Below are 18,302 nucleotides of genomic sequence, written 5' to 3'. Positions count from 1 at the left end.
AAGAAAATATAGTGATAGATCACTTAACTGCTACTCCGTCTCCAAGCTACCCTAGGAAAGTATAAAAAGGCTGATTTTCCTGAAGGTCAAACTAATGCCTCTTGACCTTAAAGGATGCCCCACCAGTGTCCTGTCTCCCTCCAGGATAAACAAAAAAAAAACAATCAAACAAACAACAACAACAACAACAACAAAACAGTTCTCCTGGAGTTTCCCCGGATGTGCAATTTTTATAACCAGAATTTACATTGCTTACCTGAATGCAGCTCTTATCTCTGAAGTTTACTAAACTCTTCTTTACATTGGGAGGAACATCTCTTCTTTGACTTCTCTGAGCACTAGGAAGACAAATAGGATAAAATGCAAGTAATGTTTTTCTTTCCTAGAAAGTACTAACTGACTCCAAGGAATTGTTAATCATTATCATCAGGAGGATTATCATCCGGAACTTCATTTAGAGTACTTAATCTATATTCAGGAAACTAGAGGGCAGTTGTAGAGGAAACAAAACACCTTTAGGAGCTCTAGAGAGAACTTGCTGACATCAGAATTCCTATTCAATGATGACTCATTCACACTAACATGCTCAAGTTGCCTTAAGAAGTATATCCACTCCACTCTTTCGTTTAAAGGAAAACTGAGTCAAAGAGCGAGGTGAGAAATTTGCCCAGGTTTACTGGAGTTGGCACCCCAGGGTTTTGAGGCATGTACCCTCTAACTGCCTCAGAAACCTTGAGACTGATACAGTGCTTAAATGTGGTTTAGTTTGGTTAGTGTAGACCACTGGCAGGCGGCCTTCCTCTGAGCAGAGAGCAGTGAAGCAGCCACGTTGGCAATACAAAACCAGGGCTCAAATGGCACTCATTGGCTTCTAGTCTGAATAGGCTTTGTTCAGCCATCAGCTGACAAGGGTCATGTGATAACCGTTTAGCAAACTCTTCAATGTAAATGCAGGGTTGAACTAGATTACAGAGAAATAAGGAGGAAGTATTGTGATTTGACATGTCTTGCTGCACCCCAAATACCATTTTCAATAGGCTATTTCTAATTCAACATCCTAGCTGTGAATGGGCCTGGCTTTTCATCTGTTCTGGAATCTATCTCTTCTGTTGTTTTAACTAGTTTGCATCAAACTGTGAATTAGGAGGATGTTTCTACTTACAAGAAACAAAAAAAAACCTGAATTAAATTGGCTTAAACAATAGGTAACAAAAATCTCATGAATTAATACATTAATAAATCAGCTTCCAGGTTAGTTCATACCATGGCCTCATAATGTCATCACAGATCAAGCCTTTGCATCTCTCTTTCTGCCATTCTTGAACTATGGGCTTTGCCCTCATGGTGCTTGCTCCATGACTTTGGTTGGATCTGCCAGTCGAGTTGTCACACCCAGAACCAATGATGGGCTAAGAAATAAAAGACCTTTGTTCCTGCATCTCTTTCTTAAGATCAAGGAAACTTTTCCTGAAAAGCTCTCAGTTGACACTAGACAGGACTAGAGGCATCATCTAACAATCATTGGCAAATTGAAGGAGACTATCATCACTGGCTTTGACCGATTGGTTGGATAGTGGGACATACCCACACATTTCACCTTTTTCTTCAAGGGTGAATAGGGAAGCCATGGAGAAAAACAGTCATTGCTTGCCTATTATGTACCTCATCTTTGCTGGACATTTTATCTAGAGTATTTTACTTAATAACCATAGAAATCATTATCTGAGCAGAGATAAAGAAATCTCAGCTCAACGTGATTAAGTAATGTACCCCAAATCCACCACTAGTAAGGGGAGGATAAAGGACTGGAATGCAGGTTCATCCAAAGCCTTTTCTCTCTCTACTGTTCCAAGCTGTCTTATTAGACTTGACTCTTCTCAGGTCTACCCAAAGCTAGAGATGCCCCAAATGAATTGAAACCTTCCAGGAACCACTGTATGCACAAGAGATAAATAGCTTTGTAGTGTCTCCAGCACCTCCATAGTGTTGCCCCCTTCCTTAGCTATTCACCTCAGTTTCTCTTTCTTCCCTCAGTTCTATACCGCCTCTTCACCTTCACCAAGGCCACATTCACTTCTCAGCTCTTGGTCTTCTTCAAACCATAATAGAAGTCTTTCAAGGATCTCCCTAAGTCCTGACCTAGTCCTCCTGAATCCCCCCTTCACACTCCACTGAAGTCCTATCAAATAGGGCATCCATATCCTGCTATTCTTTGATCCCTTGCGCACTTTGTAACTTGTGTTCTATTGTTTCAGGGGAATGCATCTCATTTTCCTAGTACATGTTTCAGTGCTCAGCCCAATGCTTGGCACATGATAGGCACTCAACGAATATTTAATGACTAAATGATAGCAGAGACCACCTCTTATTTTTCTATATCTCTAATAACATTCAGCCTGCTGCTGAGCACATAGGTGGTAACTAATAGACTTTGGGCTAATTTCTCCCCAGGGCTGAGGAATGGCATACAGATGAAGAAGTTGACATGACCTTTGTCAGTTCTGAGGGAGGTCTTTGGCAAATGGACCCTGTCAAGCTCACATTTACTTGTAGCCCTGAACTCATTTAAACAAATAGAACATATGAGACCATGACTTCTGGGAAATCATTTAGTTCCCCTAAGGGGAATGCTGGCATGATCATTTCCTTTCCTCCAGGGTGGAGAAAAAAATATCAGAGGCTTTTGAGATCCTGTGTGCTGAAATTTAATTTACGCATTTACTCAGTCATTTCTCAGGAAGCTGCTGGGTGAAAGGGATCCTAGACAGAAAGGCCGATGCTATGCCCTAAGAATTGGTAGGATCAAGAACTAGTCTTCTGGGGTGAGAGGTTACCCTGGGCTTGGACTCCTACTGACCTGCCTGAATTTCTGTTTGAATCTTCCAGGTCACTACATGTCTCAACAAGCATTGCCATTCTCCCCTGAGGTCTTCTGGAGTTAACCTCACTCCCTGTACTTTGTGCGTCAAACTGTCTACGTGTTGACTACATATTTTGCTTTATTCCCATTACTGACTCTAGTCACCATGAGAAAGCTTCAATCTTATTGCCTCCAAAAAGAGAGGAGCTAGAGAAAGGGACAGAGGAGTGGAAGTGGTGGATGGCTGTCTCAGGTATTCTCTGAGGTTTATTTCAGCATTCTTTGATTCTTTTTAGCTAAGTTTGCTGGAAACAACAAAGAAGGACTGTTGCAGCAGTGAGGTGAGCATTCCATCCAGAAGAGGCTTTTGGTAAACTTTGAGGGGTTTTGCCTTCATGAAATAATCATGGCAAAATGCCAAATAGCATCAGTTTCCTGGATGTTTTCTAGTACTAGTGCCTACTCCACTGTGCTTATCACAGCACCTGTCATACAGGAAACCCCTTTAATTATTATTTTCTTTGCCACCCCCCCCCAATCAGAAACCCAGCTAGGTGACCTTGGCCAAGTCTTCTGCCCATATCCTCAGTTTCTGGCACTTGTGAGTGGTATTGACAATATAATTCCACAGGGAGGGACACACACACACACACAAATATAGAGCAGATTCAAATGCGTTTACTAAAGTTTTAGGGGATACTGTAATTGCTATAAAATGGAACACAGACACTAACAGCTTTCTATTGCTTCCTTCCCAGCTCCACTTCCCACTCTCTTTCCAAAAGTCTTTGAATTTTATCAAAGAATATAATCTAATGAATGAGGCAAGAGTAAACTTTCTAGCACTATCAGTGGATAGAGGAGGTACTTGGGAGGGCAATAAGACTTCATCTATCCTTGAGTTTCCAAGGTTAGGTTCCCAGCAAAGCTGGAATGTTGAGAACGAAAGAGCTAGCTGGAGGTTAAGGGGGAGGCAGCCAGAGGACCCTGTCCAAAATGGCAGCTTGAGAGGAAGTAGCCGGCAGCCTGTTCTGGAACCTCTCAGAGCAGTGTTTAGAATGTTCTCTCTCATTAATCCTATTTAAAGCTGAGAGGGGAGGCGGGAGTCCTGTTTCAACTTGCAGTGGTGAGGTTCCCTGCTGCCACTGCTGCAGGGCTAAAGCCCAGTGCTGGGAGGGGGAAGGGACTTTCTGGGGACACCTCGGCTGGCTCACAGCTTCTTAAAGAGTTTCTTAGATTCCCCCCACCCGTAGACCTGATTTTACTGGCCTGCCCCTGGCCCTAATCTGTGTTGAGGAAGAGGATGCTTGGTGAGAAGGCGGAAGGTGTAGGCTGGCAGGCTGGCTGGCTGGCTGTTCTGGTAATGAAGGAGTGTTGGGAGAAAGGTGAGGAACTCTCCATTGAGGTGTAGGTGGGGGAGGGAGTAACAAAAAAGAAGGGGCTCTTGTGCAAGAGTGTTTTCTGGGACAGTGCCTCTCCCTCTGGGCATGGGGAGATCTCTAGCTGGTTTAAAAACACATTCTGTCTTTGGGGTTCTTATAAAAAAGCCAGGTCTAGGGAAAGGGGGCCTCCTTGGTCTTGACAAGGGAAGATGTGAATGAACTTACCCTTAATAATGTAAGGTCAGCATTATGCAGAGGGAGAATAGTGGACAGTGCTTTCCTCTATAGTATTATTTCTGGGAGACCAAAAGAGACTTCTTTTCCTAAATATATTCATGTAAGTGAGAATCAATACTTGCGATTCTATTACAGGTGAGACAAAATCTTCTAGTGTTGTCTGAAGATCAGAATTCATGGGTAGCTCTAATGTTTACTAGCTACATGATCATGGATGTCATTTAAGTTGATTATTTGTGAGGTGCAGAGAGCACCCTCCCACCCCACACACATCTGTCATATATATCTCACTGGACTGTCACCAAAACCAAAGCAGGTGACAATATCTAAGTTATTTTAAACCTCATGTTGGGCAGCCCAGGTGGCTCAGCAGTTTAGTGCCGCCTTCGGCCCAGGGTGTGATCCTGGAGACCCGGGATCGAGTCCCACATTGGGCTCCCTGCATGGAGCCTGCTTCTCCCTCTGCCTGTGTCTTTGCCTCTCTCTCTCTCTTTCTCTCTCTGTGTCTCTCATGAATAAATAAATAAAATCTTAAACAAAAAACTCATGTCACTGTATACATATGGCAGATGCATGCCTTTTATTCAGCCCCTCCCATTAATGTAGTCTTTAAGCCTCTATTATTTACTTATTCCTCAAAATTCTGACAAACTTTAAGGGCCAAACACTAAAATTTCACAAGGACAAGCTTTCTCTCCTAGTTATTTCCTCTTGTCCTGAGGATCCTTTCTTAGCCTGGGCCTCTCTTAGGTTGTCTAGAAACATGCCATGATAAAAGTCAGAGCCTTTCCTAGCAAGACCAGCCAATGGTTGAAAGATCTTTATGCCATGACATGAGTGAATTGGAAGTACAATCAACCCAAGGGAAACGCAGGATCATCTAATGTCTAATGGTTTCTAAAGTCTTGGTAGTAAGACTAATACACCAATAGGAATCCAAATTTTTAAGCTCAGGTCTAGCATCAGCCACATGACTTTATAAAAGCACTTCATTGTTTTGTATTTTCGTTTTTCCTCTCAGTAAAATGGGGATAATAAAACCCATCTTGTATTTCCCTTTGGCTTGCATGAAGGTGATGGGGGATTGTGAAGGAAAGGCTGCAAATGTGAGGTAATTTAGACTCCTGGGGCTGTCAGGCATCCTTGATAAACGCCCATTTGGCAGTGCTCTTGTTATCTTGAAGCACAGCCAACTTAACTATGATTTGCGTTAAACTCCCACAATGCCAGGCACCATCATTATTGCCTTGAAAGCAGTAAAGCAGTAGGGTTGAATATGCTATTTTAGGACTTAAAACTGAAAAGCAAAAAAAAAAAATCAATGTGAGCATAAAGAGATAATTTAACAGAATTGTACTCATGAGGAAAGGGAAGACATTATATATTAACTTCTAGTCAAGTGGAACTTGACATTTAAGTAGCAAGTGAACTCACCACAACTAAAAAACAAGTTAGCAGCCCTATTATTCCCAGGCAGGGAGAGAGTGAGAGAGAGCGAGAGAGAGAGGGAGAGAGTGAGAGAGAGAGAGAGAGAGAGAGAGAGATGAAAACTATCTCTAGGATGTCTAGAGGGATTTGAGGAAAAACAGTCTTGCTTTAGAACGACAGAATCTTGGCCTGGACATCAGAAGACATGGTCCTTCATGATTTCTTTTTCTTCCTCCAGAGAAGAGATTTAATATATTTGTAGAGCACTTTATACTTTTGAAGTGCAAACATTATCTCATTTGATCTTTACCAATCTGTTAAAGTAGGAAGAGCAGGTATTATTAACCCCACTTAACAGATGAGAAAACTGAGGCTTGGCAAGACTAAGTTGTATACTTAACAAACCACAGAATAAAGACTAAGTTGTATACTTAACAAACCACAGAATAAAAACAGAAGCCACTTCTTTCTTTGGTTCACATTCTTGACATCAAAACTGAAAAACACCCTGTAATTAGAATTTCATAGAATTTGATGGGGATAAAAATTATCCTGTCCAACTTCTCACCCAATGTAAGACTCATAACTACAACACACAAAGTACGTAGTTAATGAAATCTGCTTGTTGATTTATTTTATCAGAAAGCTCACAGATCATTCTATTTTTGATAAGCCATTCTGTTTTTGACACCTGTAAATGTTGGGGGAATTTGGTGAAATTAAAATAAAAATCTCTCTCCCGGAATTTCTGCCTATCATTTAATGGTTCATTAAATGTTGAAGCTTGAACAGAGCTTAGAAATGATGAAATGAGGGATGCCTGGGTGGCTCAGTCGATTGAGTATCCCACTCCTGATCTCAGCTCAGGTAGTGATCATAGGGTTGTGAGATCAAGCTTCACATAGGACTCCATGCTCAGCACAGAGTCTACTTGAGATTCTCTCTCCTTTGCCCTCTGCCTTCCGCCCACCCTCCACTCATGTTCTCTATCTAAATAAATAAGAATATTTTTTTTAAAAAGAAGAAGAAGAAGAAATGATGGAATGATGGCTCCAATGTAAGCAGCAAGTCTACCATGAGTTGGAGAGTGAGCTCTGGCTCTGATTGCTAGTCTGGTTTACTTATCACCAACACCATGCTAATTCTGCTCACTTGAGGCCTTAATAATCCTATTCCCTCTTCCACATGAAAATCTTGCAGGTATTTGAAAACCACAATCTAGTGTAAGGAGTCCACAATCTAATGGAAAGGAGTTTCTTCCTTTCCAAATTTAAGGTTCCCATTTTACTTTACCATTGCTCATACAATGTGATTTTCTGATTTATTCAAGAAACATTTCAAAAATATTTCAAGTATTTCTTTTTTTAAAGATTTATTTCTTAAGGAGAGAGGGTGTGGGGGGAGGGTCAGAGGGAGAGAATCTCAAGTAGACTCCCCAGTGAGTATGGAGCTCCACACATGAGTCTCATGACCCATGAGATTATGAACTGACTGAGCCACCCAGGTGCCCTTTAAGTATTTCAACCATTCTCATCACTGTGCTAGGTACTAGGGACAGAGCATTGGACAAGACAGATATGTTCTTGTCTTCTAAAGCTTCAAGTTCAGTGGGAACTATGATCCTTGAACAAATAAAATAAGATGTAGCAAGGTGCTATAGGAGGTACATGGATGTCTAGGAACTATGTTGAGAAGGACACCTAACCTGTGCTGCTGCTAGCCATCCTTGTTGCTGTGTGCCCACATGTCTAGGTAAGATCTCTATAAACTGCAGAGCCCTGGAGAGCCACATTAATCCAAGAATTTATTCAAGGCAGAGTGCAGCAATTCTCCTCTCTCTCTCTCTCTCTCTCTCTCTCTGTGTGTGTGTGTGTGTGTGTGTGAATGTACTAAACATCTGTTAAAGAAGGTAAGATTGAGTTTGCTTTTACCAGATGCACTGAATTGAGGTCTCTTCAAGTCTATATGATCTACTGTCTAGTCAGATCTGGTTAATTTTTTAAATTGAAGCAAAGCAATTCACAATTTGCTTGTATTACATTTCATCTTCGTAGTTTGAGTCCAGGATCATAATCTATAATAGTCTCTTCTTGTCTCTATTTCTATTAACAAAGATATGTTTGCGAGAGCTAGAAACTTGTTCAGGTTATCCTAGTTTATGAGAGTTTATTGTAAGGATAAGAATAGCTTCTGCAGACTCCCAGCAAGGGCTTTCAGAGGAGGGAAGAGGAGGTGACCAGAGCAGCCACAAACGGAGAACAACCCTGGGGACCCATCTGCCACATAAGTATTCTCACTCCCCTACCTCTTCTTCCTATTCTACTCTCTATTCTTTTCCTTCTTATTTCTGCCTATGGTTTATTTTTATTTTTGATTTCTTCCTGATGCCTTTTCTCTGTGTCTTTCCACTTCTACCCTATTTGTCAACTACATTTGCTGCTTTTGGACACCCAGAAGATCTGATTGAGGCAGTCATTCCTCTCAAGAATCAAGTGTCCATATGGCCCCGGTTATTTAGATCAGGTTCTGTCCCTGACCTAATCATCTTTAGGCAGGATTGTGGCATTGTGTAGGAACAAGCACTCTTAGCTACACATAAGCAATCTCTCAGAAGAGGGATGTAGATATGCAGACCCCAGAGCACAGTCTCTTAAAGGCACTAAAGGTGTCTGAGTGCCTCACAATTATTTCCTTACCTATACAAGGAATTAATTCTCTAAAATATTTGTTTTCTGTTTTCTGAGTTTTATCCATTCATGTCTCAATTTCAGACCTGGTACCTCCTTTACAAAATGAGCAATTTCACTTTTCCTCTTCACGTGTGTGTTGAAACCCCAACCACCTGTCACTTGAACCAGAAGAGATTTATTATTTTTAATCTAAATGATGCTTGTTATGACAGGAATGTCTTATGCATCAACAAAGATACCATCCGAACTTATGGGAGAACTGGCAGGCATTTGGTTTCTCTTCTTGTCACTGAATCCAGCCTTTGAAGGACAACTGGGAAGGGATACTCAGAGGCTGGCTCTCTGAAGAGATGGAGACATGTACAACTTTCATCTCTGTGGTTAGCTATTCCAACACTCTGTTTGGGAGAGCTTTATAGTTTCTGCAAAACTTGAAGACTGCCATTAAAAATGGTAGTTGGCCAAGTGTTCATTGGCTGCCTACTTTGAATGTGGAATACAATTACTCTTCCAGTTGCTAGCAAGGAAAGAATGAAGTTCTTCATAAAATCTGAATGTGGTTACATACATTATGATATATGTTTAGGTCAATAGGGCAAGAGAAGTCCTTCAGATATGAAATTAAAATATCCAAAGATAAGTGTGTCTGCAGAGTATCAATATACTCCTATTGTGTGTCCTACCATCTTCAACATGTGAGAATTTCCTAGGAATGCAAATTCCCAGGCTGGTGCCATCTATTGAAGGAGGTCACACCTACTGAATCAGAAACTCTGCTCTGGAGGCCACAAATTTATGTTTTATTTATTTATTTTTAAAGATCTTATTTATTTATTCATGAGAGATACACAGAGAGAGAGAGAGAGAAAAAAAGAGAGAAAGGCAGAGACACAGGCAGAGGGAGAAGCAGGCTCCACGCAGGGAGCCCGACGTGGGACTCGATCCCGGGTCTCTAGGATCATGCCCTGGGCTGATCATGCCCCAGGCGCCCAACAGCTGAGCCACCCAGGGATCCCCCCAATTTATGTTTAACAGGTGGTTTTCATGCATGCTCGGTCTGAGAATCACTGCTTTTAATTTGAGAATCAGGGCCCCTTTTATTTTTGCAAATATTGCTAACCAGGGCAAAAGTCAAATAGATGTACATTCGAGATGTTTACAATGGCAAATGACAAAACTGTGTGTGTGTGTATATATGTATGGTATGTGTATATATATGTTAATACAGTATATTTATATGTAGATATTTCACATATAATTCTTTTTTTAAAAGATTTATTTTTATTTATTCATGAGAGACACAGAGAGAGAGGCAGAGACATAGGCAGAGGGAAAAGCAGGCTCTCTGTGGGGAGCCTGATGTGGGACTCGATCCTGGGACCCTGGGATCACGCCCTGAGCTGAAGTAGGCACTCAACCACTGAGCCATCCAGATGTCCCTATATTTCATATATAATTCTTATGTATATTTCATACACAGTTGACCTTTGAACAACATGAGAGTTAGAGGTGCCAACCCCTGAGCAGTTGAAAATCCAAGTGTAACTTTGACTCCCCAGAACTTAACTACTAATAGACAACTGTTGACCAGAAGCCTTACTGATAACATAAATAGTCGAATAACATATATTTTGTATGTTATACATATTAATTATATACTGTATTCTTTCAATAATACCTAACTTTAATTTTTTTCCAGTATTTCTACGCTATGCAGTTTATGTGCAGGTTTTTTTCAAATTGTTGCAAATTCCCCCCCCCCAAATTTTTCTACTATGCTTATTGAAAAAAAATTGTGTATAAGTGGACCCAGGTAATTCAAACCCACTTTATTCAAGGGACAACTGTATACATTTCATTATGAAATTATTTTTCATAATATGTGGAAATATAAAATATAAAATGTATTTTCCCTTATAATATTTATAAAATTATATTTTGTATATCACACACACATGTGATATATGGATATGTGAAATAAGCTTTGTAAACTACCGTGCAATTTGAAGATGATATTCTTTGGGGGTTTGAATAGCACCATTCTTTTCTACTCTGCATCATACCCAGTTGTCAATAAGACAAAAAAAGAGTAGCTGTGGCTGAAAAATTGACACACCACCTTTATTACTAACAAAAACCAGATTGGAGAATGTGGATTGGGTCAGTGGTCAAATGTAATTCTTAATATACAAAGAAGCCCTTCTGTGGGGACATGAAAATCAGGAATGCCACACTTCACATTAAAAGAAACACCAAGAATGAGGATGAAGCATTTCTCCCCAACAACTCTAGATGTTCAGCCATTAAGTTGAGTCAACAAAGAATATGGCCCTCTTTGAGGCTGGAGATCAGCACTAAAGCAGGGCAGTTGTGTTGTCCCCTCAATCCCCACTTCCCAGGGACCAGCTAAGGCTTCTTTGAGGATCTTCCTGGGAACCTCTTCAGGTTAGTTTAGTTGATCCCTGAAGGCTCTGAAATGGGTGAAAACAGCCTCCTTGTTAAATAAAGCCAAGACTACTTGGTACTCACAGTTGAAAACTGACTCCCTTTCTTATTCCAAATTATATCTAACCACGTTTTCCAACATAGTATATCAGGTTTTTCAATGAAATTAAATGACTCACTAAGATCTTCCAATTACAAACTGTATAAAGACAATTCAATAATAAAATGTCAGCTATTTAGGAATGTCTCAGATTTGAATATAAATATCCCTTATTATCAAATTCCCAGAGGGAATTTAAAGTTCAAAGACTAAATTTCCTTGCCAAGTCAAAGTTCAAAGAAACTAATCTCCATAATCAAATTTACTTGCTTTTATGGGTTAAAGTTCAAGGAAATAAAAGTCTAAAATTCATCAACTTCAATTTCTTATTGTGCTTTGACTCAGAGAACTTCCTGATGGTTGGATCAAACTAAGATTCCTTAAGCAGCTATACCCTCACTACAATTCCTTCAGGGCCTCAGGAGTTTTCTTAATCCAGCGTCAAGCCTCACATACCTCACTTTTAAAGAGCTTGATTGTTTGATAGAACAATTAATTATTACAATACAGACTTTCTGTATCGCCAAGCTCCAGACAAATATTCTCTCCTTGACCAATCTCTGTTCAGGGTCCTCTGAGCTCTTTTCAACTAAGCTTGGTCCTTGGGCATGTTCTCAAGAGTTCAGATTTAGCAAGAATCCTGCTAGTCAGTTTATCCAGAATCCCTCAACCTTGATTTCTGATCTCTCACTCCTGATATTTATTCAGATTTTCATCCTATATTACCATCAGGTGACATCTGATCATCCTGGCCAGACTTCAGCAAGAATCCTGTTAGGATGATTTACAAAATCTCCTCTTATCCCTGATGTTTCCTGTTAGTAACTTTCCAACTGTTGGCCTCTATTCTGCTCCTTGGCTATTACTAATCCCCACTTTTTCTTGTATTTAGAATTGAGCCCAATCTCTCTCTCCTATGGCAAAACCCCATTGCAGTAATCCCTGAACCTGTAATAAACTTCTTTAATAAAGTTCCCTACCATTCTTTGACAAGTACCAGATTGAATTTTTTTTTTTCCCTCAATACCTTGGCCCCACCAAAAGACTTCGTACATGCCATTTTGTTCTGAAAACTCAATGTCCTGCCCTATGCACCAAATAATGAAGTCCCTCGTTGGACTCAATCAATGGTATCACTCCTGACGCAGATAAGGGCAAAGTCATAAGAACGGCTCACATTTGTGGGCAAGTGAGTTTTCTAATTTCCTGAATTATGAACACATACCCAACTAGTAACAGAAAATGTCAGTCTGAGTGAGGACTCCTCACCACTCTCCTCTTTCTCTCCAAGACATAAAACCTAGCATGGAGTAGAAGAGAACTGCAATTCCCCGTAGGCAGCTGATTCTTGAGAGGACAAAAGGAAGAAATGAGCTGAGCTGAGCATTCTTAGTTTACTATCTTTAATTTCACTAACACAATTAAATTATACCTCTTCCCCTGGGAAGTGAAAGGTAGAGAGAGAGTAGGAGTATCACACTTCTCTGTGGAAGAAGCATCTAAAGTGAGGAGGAATTATCCACTATCCATGTGAGAGAAGTTATATTACATAGGATTATAGGAGTGGTGTTTGATAAATCTACTATGCAATCTAGTTCCTAAACAGAGTCCATTCCTTCTTTCTTTAGCTTTTGCTCTAGGAATATATTAAAAATGAACAAATCAACAAACCCTTTACATTGTTATGCTTGCTTTTTATAAGCTATCCAGTTTATTCTACCTCTAAACCTTCTGCCATTCCTACCACTGCATAATTCATCTCTGAAATAGTTAACCATCAGAATGTTTTCCCTTAAATCTAACAATACCTACGGCTACCTCACATCTCATAGAGTATCTTGTCCTTTTCAGTTATGCAACCTGCTTCTCAAACAAGATGGTAAACTGGGCAATTGATTTTCCACATGGTGCCAAAGCATTAAGTGAGAGAAAGAATAGTGTTTTCAACAAGTGTTGCTGGAACAATTGGATATCCACATGCAAAAAAATGAATTTGGACCCCTATCTCATATCATACCAAGAAAAGGAACTCAAAAGTGATGATAAATTTAAATGTAAAAAATGCAGGAGGTGCCTGGGTGGCTCAGTTGGTTAAACCTCTGCGTTCAGATCAGGTCATGATCTCAGGGTCCCGGACTGAGCTGTATGCGGGGTTCCCTGCTCAGCAGGGAGCCTGCTTCTCTGTCTCCCTCTATTCCTCCCTCCAGCTTGTGCTCTCTCTCTCAAGTAAATAAATAAAAACTTTAAATAAATAAATAAATAAATAAATGTACAAAATATAGTGATCTGAAGGGGAACCTGCACCCCAATGCTTAGAGCACCAATGTCCACAATAGCCAAACTGTGGAAAGAGCCCAGATGTTCATCAATAGATGATCTTGCCATTTACAATGGTATGGATGGATCTAGAGGGTATTATGCTAAGTAAAATAAGCCAATCAGAGAAAGATAATTATCACATGATTTCAGTCATGTGGAGTTTAAGAAATAAAACAGAGGATCATTGGGGAAGGGAGGGAAAAATAAAACAAGATGAAATCAAAGAGAGAGACAAACCATAAGAGACTTTTAATCATAGGAAACAAACTGAGGGTTGTTGCTAGGGAAGGGTTTGGGAGAAATGGGTAACTGGGTGGTGGGTATTAAGGAAGGCACATGATGTAACAAGCTGGGTGTTATATACAACTGATGAATCACTGAACTCTACATCTGAAACTAATTATATACCATGTGTTCATTAACTGAATTTAAATAAAAAAATAAAAAATTAAAAAAAATTAAATGTACAAGATAAAGACATAAAACTCTTAGAAGAAAATATAGTTATAAGTTTTGTCTAATTTATAACTTAACTATAAATTAGTTAAAATTAACCATAAATATAGTTAAATATAGTTATAAATCTTTCTGACCTTGGATTAGGTAATGATTTCTCAGATACAACACTAAATACTGTAAATGCCTGATTGACAAAATAAAAGTAAATAGATAAATTAAAATTACTGTATTGTAAGTGATACCATAGTGAAATGACAAACCACAGAATGGGAGAAATGTTTCCAATCATATATCTGATAAAGGACATCAGATATGCAGAATATATAAAGAAGTCTTATAACTAAGTAATAAAAGAAAACCCAGTTTGAAAATGGGTAAAGGATCTGAATAGTTCTCCATGGAAGACGCAGAAATGCTTCATAAAGATAAAAAGTTACTCAAATTAGTCATGAAGGAAATCTTATCAAAATACAATGAGATACCACATGTATTAGAATGGCTATAATCAAAAATAGATCATGATACGTACTGGTGAAGATGTAGAGAAATTGGAGTCCCATACATTGCTAATGGAAAAGAAAAATGGTACAACTGTTTTGGAAACCAATCTGGTAGTTCCTCAAGAAGTTCTACATAGAGTTACCATATTACCTAGCAATTCCATCTCTAGTTATAAACCCAAGAGAAATTAACATTTATATCCATCCAAAAGCCTGTACATGAATATTCATAACCAAAAAGTGGAAACAACTCAGCTGTCTATCAACTGATAAATGAATAAATAAAATGTGCTGTCTTCATTTTATGGGATATTATTCACCATAAAAAGGTATGAAGTACTGAACAGGCAAATCCATGGAATCAGAAAAAAAAAAAATTGGTGGTTGCCCAGGGCTGGAGGTAAAGTGTTAAAGGAAAATAAAGAGTGCCTACACATAGCAAATGGGTTTCTTTTGGAAAGATGAAATGCTCTAAAATTGATTGTGATGATGGCTTTACAACTGACTATACTAAGAACCACTAAATGGTATACACTTTAACTGAGTGAATGGTATGATACACGAATTCTATCTCAATAAAGTTCTTAAGAAAACAAAACAAATAAATTTGTGTATTTCACGAAGGCAGAGGTCATTTTCCATGCTTCTTTGTGGAATGTGTGTGAGTGTGTAAAGGACTGGGCTTCATTGATTTTGCCCTGGGTTGACTTCCCACCTAAAAAGACTTGACACCATTGAAAACAATGAAAAGAGCATTTCTTAATGATATTTCTGAAGACTTCATCAGGAAGAGGTAGTGTTCACTTCCCCATGCTCATCTCCTTCCTTTGCTGTTTTTTTAAGGAATGTGGAGAGAGCTGGATCCAGAAATACCAGAACAGCAGGCACTAGAAAACCAGACATATCCCCTTCATGCCTATACCTGATGTACTGTCCATCACAGTTGAATTGCACCATGGATCTAGCCCTGTCCCTGTTGGTCCCCTCTCATTGTCATCATTCCTCACAAAAGTGCAGGGGCAAGTATGTCATGCCTCCATGTACACTTCTGCCTAGACAAGTTAGAGATCCTCCATGCATCTCCAAAGTGTGAGCTCTTACAGGTCCCACTGTGGGCTCTCCATTCCGTTAGTCTCTGCCTAAGACTTTGTTCTACAGATATTCCTCCTGTCGCTTTGTACTGAGCTTGGACCCAAATGCCACCTCCAGGAAACCAAACCCGAGGCTCTTACCATGTTGAACCAGGGGATCATTTCTTCTCTGTCCACCGCTGGTTCTTTCTGTCATCGCCCTCTCCCCACCATCCTCTTCCTGGAGTTTCCAGCTTATTTTCTGGCAAGCCATGTCAGATACTGAGGAACACAGAATTCAAATTCTGACAAATCTGCATTAACATCTTCACTTTTCTTACTTGCATGAACTCAGAGGAGTTACTTAGCCCCTCTGAGACTTTATTCCTCTCATTCCTAAGTAGAGATAATTATAACTTGCTGAGAGGGGCAGGGTGGAGAGCAGTGGCGGTGTAAAGATTAAATGAGATAATGCAACTGAAGCATTTAGCATAGAGTCTGGCCCCTGGAATGTAGTCTGGAATTGGTAGCAACTTTTATTCTTTCTGGCTTAGACTGGGCCAAAACTCACTGGAGACAATGTGGTAAGGAGATGCCCTAGTGCTGAGCCTCACAGCTTCTGGCTTGCTCTCTTCTTAGGGGACAAGATTTACATCTCCCTTCCCTCTCTCTGTGAATCCAGCTACACTCAATGCTTTGATAGGGGAAAGGCAACTGGCTTAGTCCCTAAAACATCCAAATAGTGACTGCAGTCTTCCTAAGTTTGAGACTTCTCGGTTGGTCGTGGAGTCAGGGCCAGAGGAGAGCGTAAGAGCCACAGAGCTGCCTTCACTACATTTCTGCTGCCCTGTCTCAGGACATCCACCATCCTCTTCAATTCATCATATTTGTAGAGAATTTTGTCCTCTCCTGGGGACATGTTTATTTTTTTTTTTTTAAAAAAGATTCTATTTATTTATTCATGAGAGACACAGGCAGAGGGAGTAGAAGCAGGCTTCATGCAGGGAGCCTGATGTGGGACTCGATCCCAGGTCTCCATGATCACACCCCGGGCCAAAGACTAAACTAAACCACTGAGCCACCCAGGCTGCCCAATAGGGGACATGTTTAAATGAATTAATGCACTGAGGCCCTTAGGTCCTAAGCACTTTCCAGCAACCTCCTATCCTGGACCCCTCCTTAGCTCCACACACTCCAAGGGCCAAAGCGTTCTTTCTCAGGGCTAGTGGCCTTGTTTAAGGTGGTCAGGACAGGGATTCTCATAAACCTGGGAGCAGCTCTGAAGCCCTGGGCTTGAGATGTGGCTTCATGTCTCCTCACAATGCGAAGTACTTGGATAGTGCTCAGTAAATATTTCTGGACTGATTGGTCAGCGTGGGCTGCTTTCCTTCCCTTTCCATCCCTGAGAGCCCAGCTGAGTATGGAATGAAAGGGAAATGAAATAAACATCTCAGGCCCTGTAGCCCACCAGGGTCAGGATATTCACAGTGCTGTTGTGAGTCAGAGCTGACCCTTTTTGGTCATCAACCAAGGCACCGGAACTAAGAGCATAAACAGAGGCAGAAGAGGAGGAGGGTTTTTAGAACAGACAAGTTTTTAGACTTGTCCCTGGATAACACTTTATTAAAGCCCACAGCTTTCAACAATAAGCTTTTGGTAGAAATGCTTTATAGGCCAGATTAGTTTGTGAGCTCTTGTGCACAGAATTACATTACATTCTCACAATCCCTTTGTAAGGGATGGTTTTCAACAAGTTAAAGAAAGATTCAGTCAGAGCTGTGATCATGTCCCCTAAATGATTTTCTCCTTTAGCTTATTTTCAAAGAGTTTCACTGCATCAGAGAGGGGAGGCACTTGGTCTGTCTCATCAGGTATGTAGTTGGGGTTGGAAAAGGGGAATAGGGCAGTCCAGGTGACTCAGCAGTTTAGCGCTGCCTTCGGCCCAGGGTGTGATCCTGGGGACTCGGGATCAAGTCCCACATTGGGTTCCCAGCATGGAACCTGCTTCTCCTTCTGCCTGTGTCTCTGCCTCTCCCTCTCTCTGTGCTTCTCATGAATAAATAAATAAAATCTTAAAAAAAAAAAAGAAAAGTGGAACAGATGTTTTACCATTAATTGTTATTAGGCAGTCTGGAGGTCTGTGATTTGAAATTAGGTTTTCAATTTTGTCCAGAAGCATTTAACAGAAATATTTTAGGGAAATTCCTTGGGGGTTCATAATAAATGTTGTTGAATTTAAAACTTTTCCTACCCCGCCCCCCTTGGTTTATAGATGGGCCAATATAGGTCATAGGGAAGTTAAGAGACTTGTTCTAAGCATGACAGTAAATAGGGATCAATGGTAAGACCAGAACCAAGTTTTCTGGTTCTTAGTTCATGACTCTTTTCAACTCCTCAGGTTGCTTCTTCCCCCTATCTGTGTCTCATTTCCCCTTCAAAGGCTATGTACAAAGACCATGGAATGCTTGCTGGTTTCTCCTGGGTAGGAAGGGAATGGTGAGGTAGTTCAAACCTTAGACCCAACTCACTGTTGTTCAGCATTGAGAGTGGGATAGGCATAAAATAATGGAAATTAAATCACTTTTCAAGGTAAGCTTTGAAGAACACTATTTCCAGATTTTGGCAGATGACTCAGAAATGCAGGGTTCAGTAGACCTGGTTACTGCCAATTTTCTGTAACAAATAATCCCATACAATTAATGATTCTTTTGGTTCATGTCTATGCAACATTTTGCAATGAAATAATGTATGTTAGCACTTGCATCTGAAGAGACACATTTATACCCTTAGTCACTAAACTTGCATTGTTATT

The 18,302-nt window shown here is 40.2% G+C and overlaps 1 long non-coding RNA gene across 1 annotated transcript in view; it reads right to left on the bottom strand.

Annotated features, from left to right (window-relative positions):
- Window positions 1–256: 256 nt before the first annotated feature.
- Window positions 257–18,302, bottom strand: part of LOC140616052 (uncharacterized) — a 115,543-nt gene continuing 97,497 nt past the window's right edge. The window contains exons 4-5 of the long non-coding RNA XR_012016552.1: window positions 15,653–15,772; window positions 257–338 (exon numbers count right to left, since the gene is read on the bottom strand). This is a non-coding gene — a long non-coding RNA (uncharacterized lncRNA). The remainder of the gene's footprint in view (window positions 339–15,652; window positions 15,773–18,302) is intronic.

Source organism: Canis lupus, chromosome 24 (genome assembly GCF_048164855.1).
Source record: "Canis lupus baileyi chromosome 24, mCanLup2.hap1, whole genome shotgun sequence".
NCBI lineage: Eukaryota > Metazoa > Chordata > Mammalia > Carnivora > Canidae > Canis > Canis lupus.
This window is presented reverse-complemented; position numbering and strand designations above follow the sequence as displayed.